Source organism: Rana temporaria, chromosome 3 (assembly GCF_905171775.1).
Source record: "Rana temporaria chromosome 3, aRanTem1.1, whole genome shotgun sequence".
NCBI classification, from domain to species: domain Eukaryota; kingdom Metazoa; phylum Chordata; class Amphibia; order Anura; family Ranidae; genus Rana; species Rana temporaria.
In genome coordinates, this window is record NC_053491.1 from 169,739,155 (window position 1) to 169,753,652 (window position 14,498).

The 14,498-nt window shown below is 43.2% G+C and overlaps 1 protein-coding gene across 1 annotated transcript in view; it reads right to left on the minus strand.

Moving 5' to 3' along the window:
• The window catches only part of FOXP2 (forkhead box P2), a 334,297-nt gene that overhangs the window by 296,274 nt on the left and 23,525 nt on the right, over positions 1-14,498 (minus strand). Inside the window, exon 2 of the mRNA XM_040343792.1 lies at positions 5,222-5,309. The gene's annotated coding sequence lies outside the window, so the exon portion shown is untranslated. The remainder of the gene's footprint in view (positions 1-5,221; positions 5,310-14,498) is intronic.

Below are 14,498 nucleotides of genomic sequence, written 5' to 3' on the forward strand. Positions count from 1 at the left end.
TCATCCTCTAAACACGACGAGTCGAGGAAACGCCTAAGATATACATTTTGGTCTAATCTGACTACAGCACTTTCTCTCAATCCTTCTCGGAATCAATTAGATGTTCATTGGCATGACTGTACATGCGCTTTGTTGAGGATGGAGACTTGCCGTGTTAGGAGAAAAACATTCTGACTATGACCCCAAGAACACCATCCCTACAGTCAAGCATGGGGGTGGAAACATTATGCTTTGGGACGGTTTCTCTGCTAAAGATACAGACTGACTTTGCCGCATTGAGGGGCCAATGGTCAGGGCCATCCATGTATTGTAAAATCTTGGATGAGAACCTTCTTCCCTCCGCCAGAACACTGACAATGACCCAAAACATACCACAAAGGTAACAAAGGAGTGGCTCAAGAAGAAGCACATTAAGGTCATGGAGTGGCCTTCAGACATTAATCCTATAGAAAAATTTGGACGGAGCTGAAACTTCGAGTTGCCAAGCGACAGCCAAGAAACCTTAAGGATTTAGAGAAGATCTGTAAAGAAGAGTGGTCCAAAACCCCTCCTGAGATGTGTGCAAACCTGGTAACCAACTACAAGAAATATGCTACCGCTGTGCTTGCCAACAAGGGTTTCTCCACCAAGCACAAAGTCATGTTTTGCTTGGGGATCAAATACTTATTTTACTCACTGCAACTCGATTTATAACATTTGTATTATGGCCATTTTTTAGAACCCAAAAAATGCTCTGAAGCCCACACACGATCGTTTTTAATGACATTAAAAAAAACGTAATTTTTTAGAACCCGAAAAACCGTTGTGTGTACGCAGCATAAGGCCTTTGGGAAACCTGAGTGAGCGGAGAGGAGAGAAAGGATTTTCAGTACACATCATATAATTATTAGATAGCTGGGCTGAGGTATCATTTCAGCATTCTCTGAAGTTCTAATTAGATTGCAAGTACGGAGCAGTTGAATGGTAACTTGATCATGTAGAAATATATTGCTGAACTCTTTCAGAAAATGCTAGTTTTCTGGCTGCTTACGTTAGTTTGGGCAGTTTAAGCCATAATGTGCTAGTATGCATCGCATGTGCATCTGTCTTTTCTTTAACTTTTACCCCTCTGTTTTCACCTGGTGATTTGGCCAGTAGCAAGCCTCTTGTAGTAGTGAGACACCACTCTGAATGAACAAACACAAGACGTGCAGCAAACAGCAGCATTGTCAGTCTAAAAGGGAGGGTGGTGTTAATTGTATTAGCAGATGTAAATACACTAACAAATAAAACTAAACCCCAGCCCATATTTTAAAATTAATTATAGCAAAAAAAAAAAAATCCTTTTGGAATAAAGGCTTTGCATGAATAAAAAAAAAAAAAAATCTGATCATTTGAATCACCACTTTTAGTGTTTAAAGAGGAAGTAAACCCTCTTTTAACAAAAGAAAAAAAAAACCTGCAAGGCAAAGGCATAATGAGCGAGTATGCATAGCATACTTGCTCATTATGAAGTACTTACCTGAGATCGAAGCACCCACAGCGGTGCTCTGTCACCTCCTCCATCGGTGCCATCTCTGCATGATTCACTTCCGCATATCGTGGCTCCGGCGCTGTGACTTGCCGGAGTCGCGATGACGTCACTCCCGTGCATGCGTGCTGGTGCCGCCACTAACGGCATGATCGCCGTTAATAAGCACTAGTTTCAGTGTGAAACGCGTCAGCAGTCGGGTTTTATTTTATGTTGCTGTGATTTGTAGTGATGTCCTTTTTTTAATAAAGGCTACAATTTTTTCAGAGTGCGGCTGTCGAGAGACAATCTTTGTTCCTGCTTTGCTAAGTGCATTGCCTGCACCTGAGTTGTCTGCAACGGAGGATAACGGGCCCACACACGATCGGAATTTCAGATGAAAAAAGTCGCGATCACCGCCGGGCACCCGCGATCGCTCGTTACACAGCGAGAATCGGGAGCTGTGTGTGTAAACACACAGCTCCCGGTCCTGTCAGTGGGGGAAATGACTGTTCGTCTGTTCATACAATGTATGAACAGCGATTTGTCATTTCCCCATGTCAGTCCACCCCCCCCTTCAGTTAGAACACACCCAGGGAACATGATTAACCCCTTCCTCACCCCCTAGTGTTAACCCCAGTGGCATTTTTATAGTAATCAATGCATTTTTATAGCACTGATCGCTATAAAAATGCCAATGGTCCCAAAAATGTGTCAAAAGTGTCAGAAGTGTCCACCATAATGTCGCAGTACCGAAAAAAATCGCTGATCGCCGCCATTACTAGTAAAAAAAAAATATTAAGAAAAATGCCATAAAACTATCCCCTATTTTGTAAACGCTATAACTTTTAGGCAAACCAATCAATAAACACTTATTGCGATTTTTTTTTACAAAATATATGTAGACGAATACGTATCGGCCTAAACTGAGGAAAAAAAATGTTTTTTTTTATATTTTTGGGGGACATTTATTATAGCAAAAAGTCAAAAATATTCATTTCAAAATTGTCGCTCTATTTTTGTTTATAGCGCAAAAACTAAAAACCACAGAGGTGATCAAATACCACCAAACGAAATCTCTATTTGTGGGAAGAAAAAGGACGCCAATTTTGTTTGGGAGCCACGTCGCACGGCCGCGCAATTGTCAGTTAAAGCGACGCAGTGCCGAATTGCAAAAAGTGGCCTGGTCTTTGACCAGCAATATGGTCCGGGGGTTAAGTGGTTAACTACATGATGGAAGTGACCACATTTAAAGGGTTCATTTCAGGCCGTTACTCTATGCTCCTCACCAAATTCCTTCCTGACAACACTGCATGGATCATATCCAAGTGGGAGAGGGACATAGGTATACAAAAACAAATCGCACATAAAACAAAATATGTGTATATATATTCCCACAATCACCACGGCGAGGGAGCACTGCAGACCACGTAGCTCTGAAGAAAGGGGTACGCCCCCGAAACGCGTCAGCTATAACATTGACTGATTGGTTCAAACGATTATTCGTATTCCACTGATGATGCTGGACATCTGCTGTACTCATTTTTAAAGCCTGATTTTAACTCCAATTTTGTGAGTATAACTATTGATTTTAATATTTGAATAAATACATTTTATCAGTATCACACAAGGTCGGTGCGCCCTCCGCTCTTTTTCTTCTCTTTTAGAGGGACATAGGTGCCTTTGAGGAAGACCAGTGGGAGGAGGCGCTTGCAGCAGTTCCCTTAAGTTCCCTAAACGTGGCTCAACGATTGTCCTAGCTCTATATTCTGTTACGTGTGTACACTACACACCAGCTAAGCTGGTGAGAATGGGAGTACGGGAGGACCCTTCCTGTACCAGATGCAAGAGGGACCACGGAGACCTGATCCACATGTTGTGGAGGTGTCCCAAGTTACACCTTTATTGGAGGGAGGTAGTGGACACAATTAACCGTGTATTTCTGGTGCAGCTGACGACGCACCCGAAATCGTGCTTACTGGGTATCTTAGACACCGTCCCGGGGGAAGAGCCTGCTAAGATAGGGATATCGAGGGCTCTCTTCCAGGCTTGGAAACTTATTCTGAGGCACTGGAAGTCGGAGGAACCCCTACTGTGAGGGAATGGATTAACCAAATGGGTGATACTATTAGATTGGAGAAATACATCTATCAGCACAGTATGAAGAAATTTGAAAGCATTTGGGCATGCTGGTTGAATGTCCCTGGGTTAGCTCCGGTTGATCTAATCATGAACCGCCTGTTCCTTTAAGAGGAGGGAGGAGGAAGTGGGGACCAGGGGGGCGGTAGTGGTGCAAGTCGCAAGTTACAGACCGGTGGTGGAATGGGCATTGTAATTTCTAGGGGTGATGGCTACCGTGTTTCCCCGAAAGTAAGACCTACCCCGAAAATAAGACCTACCCCAATTTTCAAGGAGGGCTGCAATATAAGCCCTACCCCGAAAATAAGCCCTAGCGTGTGTTTCTGTAATCTAATCTGTAGTCAAATACCTTCGGTATACAGTGACACTCGGCGTTCAGCTTATCTCCTCCTCTTCCCCTTCCTGTCAGCAGGGGATCTCGCCCTCCCTCCCTCTGCAATGCTCGGATCGCTGCAGGCTATAAAAGTACAGAGGAGCACTCAGCTGATCTCCTTCTGCTTGTCAGTGGGGGGGGGATCTCCGCCCCCTTCTCTCTGCAATGCTGGTTCGCGGCGGGCTATGGAAGCGCCGAGGGGCACTCAGATGATGTTTTCTTCTCCTGCTTGTCAGCAGGGATCTCGGGCCCCCCTCCCTCTGCAAAGCTGGATCGCAGCGGGCTATGGAAGGCGCCAAGGGGCGCTTAGCTGATGTTTTATTTTCCTGCCTGTCAGTGGGGGATGTCTGCCCCCCCTCCCTCTGCAATGCTTGGATCATGGGAGAGAGCTGTAATAGAAAGGATTCTTGGAGTTTATTTTCGGGGAAACACGGTAGTTGTATCCCTGAATGTGGGCCGCACAGTTGGGCATGTCCTTTGGAATGCTATATGAGATGGACCAGAAGTGAAGTGTTTGCTATGTATTTATGATTTGCTGTTGAAAGACCGAATTGTACCTTGCTTGGGTGTACTGTACTGCATTTATTCATGTTATTTTTGTATCTTCCTTTGTTTTTTGTTGTTCTTCAATAAAACCCTATTTGATTTAAAAAAAATCAGAGACAGACAGATAACCAGAATTTCAGAGGTCAACAATGGCAACTTCATGTCTCTCTGAGCACAAATTTTCCTTTAAGAAAGAAAGTTAAGGGGAACGGTTGAGATTGCAACAAGACCTGAAAAAACATAACATCTTCAATACAACAGTTCATAGGCTTATCTGGTATAAAAAGCAAGGCTCTGCACTAGGTTTATTTGGCATAAACTCCTGTCGACTATAGAAAAATAAAAATATCCCATGTGGGGACCAGTCTCACTAAGCCATTCCTTTTCTTGAATTTGGTGGTGGCCCTCTCACTGACGTTGTCACGTACAATGCAGGACCATTAGTCACAGCCGGTTCATGTAATGATAGCGAGAGTGTCCACCCACGTTCCAGGACTTCAATGGGGCCCAGGAAAAATGCTGACTGCTGCAGAACTGAGGCATTAGGTAGGAATGTACCTACACCACCCTAGACTAAAGAAGTATTAAATCAGGACTATAAGGGCAGAGGAGTTCAGCTCTAATTGCTTGTACAAACATAGCTGCATAGAACAATTATTAAAAGAAAAGCTCACCTGCAAATTAAATCACAAATATCAAAGCCTGAAGCATGCAGCATCTTTGTAGTGGGCTACATCAAGGTTCTGCGGCAACAACCAAATCCTTTGGAGAAAAAAGAAAAAGCATGTGTGAGGTAAAAAAAAAAAAAAAAAAAACAAGAGCATTGTATATATTCATTCCTCAGCAGAGGCCCTGACTTACTGGTCCCTCGCAATACAACATGCTGACTGTCAGGACACAAACAGTCACTCCAGCACTGTGAAGTCCTCTGTAGTTGGATGCAAAGTGAACAACAGCCAATCCAAATGCCTGGCGGATGTAGCCCTCCGCAGATGAGATAATCCAAAGTGAATGCTACAAAACAAACGCACAAGATATAAAAAAAATGCTACAAATGGATACTCACAAAGTATCAACTGATAAAAGCCAATGAAACACAAGATGCCATGCTGTGTGGACGCATGCACTTCAGTAACACAATGAAGGGGTGTCAAGCTGATTCATTTGAGGGGCGTAACCCCTTCCTCAGAGTTAGGCTAGCCTAGACATCAGTGCACAAGCGGGTCATCAAAAGGTATCCATTTCTAGCAACTTTTTTATATCGCTAATAAATGTTTTTGGTAATGCACTAGGTGCATACACCTTCTTGTCCATTTGTTTTGTAGCATACTGACTGTCAGGGTCTGGATCTGAACCCAGGGCAGCTACTCTATCTGGCAGGAACTCTTCTTGCTGAGCCACTTGAGATGCTGGGTACACCTCCTGTGCTTTGGGGTTCTTTGGTAAACAAATTCTGCTAGGTATCAACAAATCTTGAAAGCCGATGTCCCACAGTTACTGAAGAAATGACAACTCAAAAGTGGTTGGATATCACCAATATTCTTCCTAGGGCTTTTTTTGCTAGTTAACCACTTAAGACCTGGACCAGAATGCAGGTAAAGGACCCGGCCAGTTTTTGCGATTTGGCACTGTGTCGCTTTAACTGACAATTGCGCGGTCGTGCGACGTGACTCCCAAACAAAATTGGCGTCCTTTTTTCCCCACAAATAGAGCTTTCTTTTGGTGGTATTTGATCATCTCTGGGGTTTTAATTTTTGCGCTATAAACAAAAATAGATTGACAATTTTGAAAAAAATGCAATATTTTTTCCTTTATGCTATAATAAATATCCCCCAAAAATATATAATCTAGCGCTACCCCCACAGGAGCCACTGAATAGAATAGGGATGGCATGTTAGCTCTGTGAGCGTCTAGGGGTATGATGATGATGAGAGCAATAATAGAATGTCCAAACAGCAGGGTGTCGTTTTCTATGCTTTTATTCTTGCCCAACATGGCAAACAGTGAACTGGAGGTAGATAGAGAAAGGTTGGTGAAAAGGAGAGGTTGCAGATTCAGGCTTGGATAGAACAGAAGCAGTCCTGCTTCAAATAACACTCTCACACTTTTATCGCCCCTCAGCCGAGGGGGTATAGTGTACCTGGACAGGCCTCTCACACCGACCTGGCAGCCAGGATATCACTCGGAACCTTGAGAAGGAACAAGTCTCTGCCACAGACTTGGCTGAAATGAGGATAGAAGTGGAACCTTTGCCACAGGCCCTTTTCCCTGGAACGTAGATAATAGAGCGAATCCTTCTCAGTAATGTAATTTGCCTGAACCTCCCTCAGGGAGTCTCTCAAATGGTCACCGACTGACAGGTTGCCATACAAACAAACTATCAATGTCCGGTCACCTCGATCCCTGATGGATTGTCTAGGCCCTGTTGGATCGCCTGCCTCCGGGCTCACCTCAGACTGACTCCCCACCGAACAGCACAACTCGCTTGGGATCTTCCTCACAGAAAGTGGGGACCCAGTCGGCCAGCTTCAGTTGCTCTGGGCCACCAGAACTGGAAACACTGCGTCACACGTGCGCCCCGGCCTGGTAGGCCATATCGCCGGGGGCCCGTGATGTGTGCACACCCTGAAGGTGGGTGCCGCACCCGGAACCAGAACAGAACACCCCCACAAAATGGTGTCTGCCCTAGAAGTACCCTCCCCCAGCATGCCCCGCGAGGGAGAAACTCCTCCGATTGGTTGCTGGCAGAAAGGCGCCTCAGACTGAACTCCACTGCTGCCACCTGTCGCCCAGAGATGGAAATGTATCTCTGGAACACAGAATGAACTGGCAGTACAGCCCAGCTCGGCAGATACCCAATTTACACAGATTAACTGGATGAGAGCAAAGTAACTCTCTCACCCCCCTTCTAAATTTAACATAGCACCTGAACTGAAAGTACACAGGCGCTACAATAAAAAAACGTTTTTTTCCTCAGTTTAGGCCGATACGTATGCTTCTACCTATTTTTGGTAAAAAAAAAAATTGCAATACGCGTTTATTCATTGGTTTTGCGCAAAATGTATAGTGTTTACAAAATAGGGGATAGTTTTATTGCATTTTTATTAATAATTTTTTTTTACTACTAATGGCGGCGATCAGTGATTTTTTTTGTGACCGCAACATTATGGCGGACACATCGGACAATTTTGACACGTTTTTGGGACAATTGTCATTTTCACAGCAAAAAATGCTATAAAAATGCATTGTTTACTGTGAAAATGACAATTGCAGTTTGGGAGTTAACCACTAGGGGGCGCTGAAGGGGTTAAGTGTGACCTCATATGTGTTTCTAACTGTAGGGGGGCGGGGCTGGACATGTGACATCATTGATCGTGTTTCCCTATATCAGAGAACACACGATCAATGACAGCGCCACAGTGAAGAACGTGGAAGCTGTGTTTTCACACACCTCTCCTCGTTCTTCAGCTCCGGGGACCAATCGCGAGACTCCAGTGGCGATCGGGTCCATGGGTCCCGCTGCCTCGGAGCTTCTTTAAGTGCCCACGGCTGGACGTACAGGTACGTGCTTGTGCCCAGCCGTGCCATTCTGCCGACGTATATGTGCAGGAGGCGGTCCTTAAGTGGTTAATCTGTCCAGCTGATTTTATTAGCCTTATGTCTGCTCTGAAGCCTTCAAAATTACCCCTGCAAAAGTTATGTGTAACTTATGGAGCCCTCCCAAGCACAGGACGTAGCACAGTGTTAAGAGTTTATTCATTCTTCCACCAAGGGCTCTTTGTCATGTGACCTGTGTTGTAGGTATCTCTATGTATATTCCTTGTACACATTTCAAGGGTAACTGTAGATCTGTAATCCAGGGGTAATACCCTAGAATAGGACACTGCTTTGTATAGGTTCTGTAATTCCGATACCCTACTGATTTGCTTTAAATCAGCAGTATATCTGGCTATAATTATACTGTATTTGCTAAAAGAAGCATTTCATTGTGAGAGTAAGCTGAACTAGACTTGACACATTGGAGCTATTGCTTACTGTTAAAGTTTTAAAATTCATATGACATTTTCGAAAGTTCTGGTATGCTTAACTCTTCTCTGGCAATTTTCAAGGGTTCAATATATCTAAGGAAATATGCCTTTTGTGCACCTGTCCCTAGCACATAATCATTGGCCTAGCTTTAAAATACTACCCAGATATAAAGGATAACTTGCCACAAATTTGTAAGTCTCTAGAAAGAGCAAAGTAGTAGTGACGAGTCTACAGCAAGAGCTCTGCATGTCTACAGCATGAAAATTCAGTCACAGTGACCCCTGTGGTGGGATGACTATTGCACGACATAAAGGAACCAGAATTTGAAGCAGACTTGCAGAAGGTTTGCAAAGAAAGTTAATCTGGAGTCATGCAATGCGGACTTGCTGCAATTGTCCAACAAACTTGTGAAGCTTGGCAAGTCTAGCAATAGCTTAGCAAGTTATTTTTAATGTGGCAGCTCAATTGCTTGCTATCTGGGTAGTTATATTGTATACAATCTTCGCCAAGATCCTCCCTTTAACATGTTTTGCATTCTTCTGGGGCTTAATCCAAGAGCAAGATGACATGGGGAGGAAAAAGTATATTCTTCCCATGTCAATTATCATTGAGTGCTTAAAAGGTATACAAACTTCACTCTTGTTACTAAACATGTTGATTTTACTGTAGTTGGTTTCTCATACACCTGCAGTTAAATGCACTGTTAAGTTGGAAGGAGCTGGGTAAATAATGAACATGACGTATTACAAATGTCAGGTGGCTTGTCCAATGTTTGAAGTCTGACTGCACCTGCAGCACCATGGGGCAGATTATGATACTATTACAATTTTTTTTCGATGTCACCATAGTGATACTGTACTACTCTGGGAGGGTGATCAGGATTTTTTTTAACACTGGTATTGCTTATACAGTGATGATCACTGTATAAGCAATAATTTCAGCGGTCATTAATGGGTTAACAGCTTGCCTATGGTTGTGATCTGTGCTTGGTTACAGCTAATCAGATGGTACAGGTAACCAGGTACAGTACCATGTGATTGCTTTAAGACAAAAGGAGGTAGCCCTGGGACTTTGAATGAGGTGAGAGAGGTTTAGCCAATGTTCACAGAGAACAATGAGACAAAATCTGTTTATTTGTTTCAATGTGTTATTTAACGGAGCGACAACAACAATGATTGTGACTTACCTGGCATAATAGCCAATGTACACAAAACAGATGAAAAAAAATATATAGAGATTACAAAAGCCACAACAGGGGAACATCCGGAGGATCAGCATATGGGTCTCCACTTAGACCCTTACAATCATGTCTAGAAAATATCTGCAAGGATGCACATGTATCAGAAGGCATCATAATTGCAAAATAAGCTTAATGTGTAAGGTTCTACTAGATAAAATTAAATTTATATATAAAGATGTAAATAGATAAATTAAGCTTACTAAAGTATGTTGGTATGAAGGACTATCTGAGATATGATTATATATATATATATATATATATATATATATATATACACACACACACACACACACACACACACACACACACACACACACACATATATATATACACACACATGAATGCAAACCAACATGGTTACAAAGTTGGTATGGGCAGGGAGACTACGGGACAATATAGAAATTAGGGTTGTCCCGATACTAGTATCAGTATCAGGACTGATACTAAGCATTTGCGTGAGTACTTGTACTCACGCAAATGCTCCCGATGCTTCACCTGATACTTTTTTTTCACCCGAGAGCGGGCTGAGAGCAGGCGGAGAGTGGACTGAGAGGGGGCGGAGAGCGTGCGGACTGAGAGGGGGCAGAGAGGAGGCTGAGAGGAGGTGGAGAGCCGAGCAGTCCTCGGGTATGTAAAACATGAACTGAGGGGGACTAAGGGAGAAGGTTGGGACTTTAAAACATGTAAAACATGCCACTAATGGAGGAGAGGAGAGGATAGCTGCTGCCGCTGCCACTGTCTAGTTGATCAGCTCTCGGGGAAGATAACAGCTTTTATTTGAATAGCTGTGTGTTCCCCGCCGCGCGTCGTCATATATAGCCCCTCCCCCTTGTCCGAGCACTTTGATAGACAGATCACCCATCCCAGGATTGAACTGGTGATCTGTCTATCAAAGTGCCCGGACAAGGGGGTGGGGCTATATATGATGACGCGCGGCGGGGAACACACAGTTATTAAAATGAAAGCTGTTATGTGTCAAGAAAGCGAAAAAGTTGTACCTCAGTGGAGTGAAGAATTTCCAAAGGTTGTCAGTGATTGCTTTGGGCAAATCACAGATCACAACTGAAGGAAAGCTGTTCACAAATGGAAATCATTCATGGCAGTTTGTTTACATTATCATTTGATCGCTCTGAACAATCTTTTTTTTTTTTTTTTTTTAACAGGTTAGTTAGCAGGACCGATCCTCCCTATAGGCTCACTATGCAAGCCGCTTAGGGCCCCGCAAAGCTGCGGAGGGCCCCCCAAATTACTAGAGGTCCCACCTGGTGAGAAGCCATTTTCAGCCCCTCACCCCGCTTCTCAACTCGCTGGCTCCCTGGGAGAAGAGGTAAGAAGTCAGCACCCCCCGCTTCTCACTTTAACGTAAGATGTCAAGGTACGCGTTTCTCAACTTTAATCTTTATTGTAACATGTCACTGCCCGCAGCACCCCCCCCCTACTTCTCTTTTTGGCAGACAAGCCTCCCCCCCCCGCTTCTCAACTTTAATGTGACATGTAATTTTGCTTAGGGTCCCAGGGAGGTCAGGATCAGCACGGTTAGTTAGTATAGGTGTCAGGGGGAGGGGAAATGTTCAAAGCTAGTTATGTTTAAGCTGGAATTCCACTTTAAGGCTAGGTCTAGACATGCGTCGAAGCCCACCACTCCTGTGAGCCACATCATTCATTCACAGTAATGTACAAGTAATTTACAAGTAATGTACAAGTAATTTACAAGTAATGTACAAGTAATTTACAAGTATGTGTAGAAAGCTGTACGGCTCACCTGAAGAAGCCTGGCATTGCACCCATGATCAGCTGATAATAGGTGCAATGCTGTGCAAGTTCTCGAGGAACAAAAACACATAAATGCACATTATTTTTCCTGTATAGTACAGGACAAATGTTGAGGTGTATTCATATTCATACAATAAAAAACCACAACATACCATGCATAGATTTTTGCAACAAAGCCTATGTGCTTGTTCATAATGAAACAAACATACAATAATATACAACATTCGGCTTATTGTTGTACTTAAATAATACATATAAGCACAGCATATTGCAAAAGCATAAAGGTCAGAGTCATGGTGTATTCATGTAATATATGCCCAATAATCAGCAATATGTATGCAAATGAGGCCTATACCACAATGCAGACAATTAGCATAATCACATATTGTAGGTAAAATCTAGTCTCTGGTTATCAATCCATCATCTATCCATCCAGTGGAGGAACTCAGGGAACTGGGGTGTATAGTAGATACTGGTAACCCATAAGGGCCTGGTTACGCTGATCGGTTTTTGATGCCCTTTTGGTGTTTAAAAAGCAGAACAAAAATGCACAACAAATGTATCCCTTTAAATCCTATGGAACTCTTCACAACGATGTGCTGCAGGTTAGGTGGGTTTTTAAAAGCAACAAAAACGCTGGCAAGCAAAAATCCCCTTTGGTATGAAAGGAAAAACGCATCAAAAATACACTGCAGTTGCATATTTGGCGAGTTTGAGTCACAAGTTAATGTTTCATAGGTGCATAATTGGATTCAGGCAACCAGAAGACTCATCAAAAAACATGTATGCATTTTTTTTCAACTGAGCAGTGTGATAGGGCCCTAATAGGATCAGCTTCAGCCCCTTGACCTAAACATAACCAAAAGGTTTTAGTTGAAGAAGAAGAAAATATGGGTCATATTAATACAACATATTTAATCAATGTGTATGCATGGCGACATCCCAATGCACTACAGAACATATAGATTGCGTTAACCAGCCCACACTCAGATGGGAGACAGTGAAAGGCTTCCAGCTCATAAGGATGAATTTCAATCCATGTAAGGGCACAGTTGTTGTACAGAAGTCAAACTGCCGATTAATATACCCGCTCTGCACTGATCAGTATATTCTGACAACAAATAAGCTTTTCCCCTGTCACAATACAATTGCTCAGCAGGAGGATTCACCCATCCACACATTTGAGGTAGGATAGAGGTGTGGTTGGATAAGGGTTGAGGGCTTTGGGGTTGTGGCTGTAACCAACCAAAAGTACTGTGTGATGCAACTTGATGCTGTGGGTGTCTACATCTCCTGGTTGCAGTCAGAGCTGGCTGACAGAATGGAAGCCCCATTATATACACAGTCTATATACAGTGTCCACTGTGTCATAGGAAATGCCAGTGCTCTGGTGTTATCAGAAACAGTGCTTGCCGGGACTTGTAGTCCCAGCAAGCTTCAGGGGAGCTTCAACATTCGTACAATCCCAGTTGACAACACTGCAGGAATGTCAGATAATGTAGAAGAGTCTTTACAGCAGCAATATAGCACTTACATTCAGGGCAATGGGCAGGCCGGTTCACAAAATCTCCCCCTTCCTTTTCACCGCAACCAATTAAACTCTGATCCCATTGTCAGTGATGCCAGACACAGCTCTTTCTCCTCAGTCCTGCACTCTACCACTGGTCACATAATGGCCAATGCCTTCCCGTCCCCCCAAGCCAAACAAGGGATGCAGTAAAAAAAAATACACAGTGGAGCGGGCAGAGGAGTGTGCCTAGGGTGGGCTGCTGCAAGGATTATTGTCTTGTCTACACAGCCTTATGCTAGCGCCGGCTCTGCTGTCACATTAGCCAGATATTTTAGTACATGTGGCCCGACAAGGCCAGTCTGGACATGGTGACGGCTGGCGGGAGGAAAGGAGGAGGCAGGGATGGGAATCCTAGACAGCTGAAATGTCATTGGTTGTTAAGGACATGGCAGTTCCCCTCTTTAACAACCAATAATTACCGTCATTCCTTTCTTCACAATTCAGTGGGGAAATCTTGATGACAGCTGAAACAATCGCGCCAGAAAGTATCAGTTTCTGGTATCGGTGCATTTGCACAAGTACCGAAACCGATGAAAATGTTTAATATCGGTATCAGTGCACTCCTACTTAAAACTAAAATAATAATTATTTATTTCAAATGTGCAAAAACTTTTGTCCTTTTCTTCTCTTCAGAGAGACCTAAACCTAGGCTTAGCTGGAAGTGATATTTTTCAAACCAGCTTCTTGTCTTGTACTTAGAAGAAACGACCAACTGTCATTTATTATGGCCTTCCAATTGTAGGTTACCTAGAGCTACTAGCTGAATAATACATGATTTGTAAATGTAAAGTTTCTTAATTCCATTACAGGGAAACTGTCTCGAATGAACATACAGTAGGTTGGAATGACAGTAGGTGCTCAGTCCCATAGTTAAGAAAATAAAAAGTTTCTGTTTTGAGGTACGGATCTTCTGTCAAAGTAAATGCAAAACATGTAAAAAAAAAAATAATAATAATAATAACAACAACAACAAAGGAGGTACCTGAAGGTGTATACTCATGCCTCTAGCTTTGTTACAGAATCAGAAAACAATTGGCTTTCATTATGCAAAAACTTGCTTTCAGTTCTCAGAATGATTTATCTGCCCCACCCCCTCTTGGCGAGAGAGGCTCAGAGAATTGCATGTAAGGTGACAAAGGAGTCAACCTAAGCTGCTGGGTTCAGTGGTTTCAGAAGCATTGTGAAAGAAAACAAAAAGTGCTTTTAAATGTTTGTTACAGCTGAACTTGTTTTCTTTAAAGGACAAATTTGTTTAAAAAAAAAAAAGAAAGAAAGTCTCTATGGACACTGAATGCTGAATCCCACACTTGAGATGCTTTGTAGGCTCCGGGACCCACTA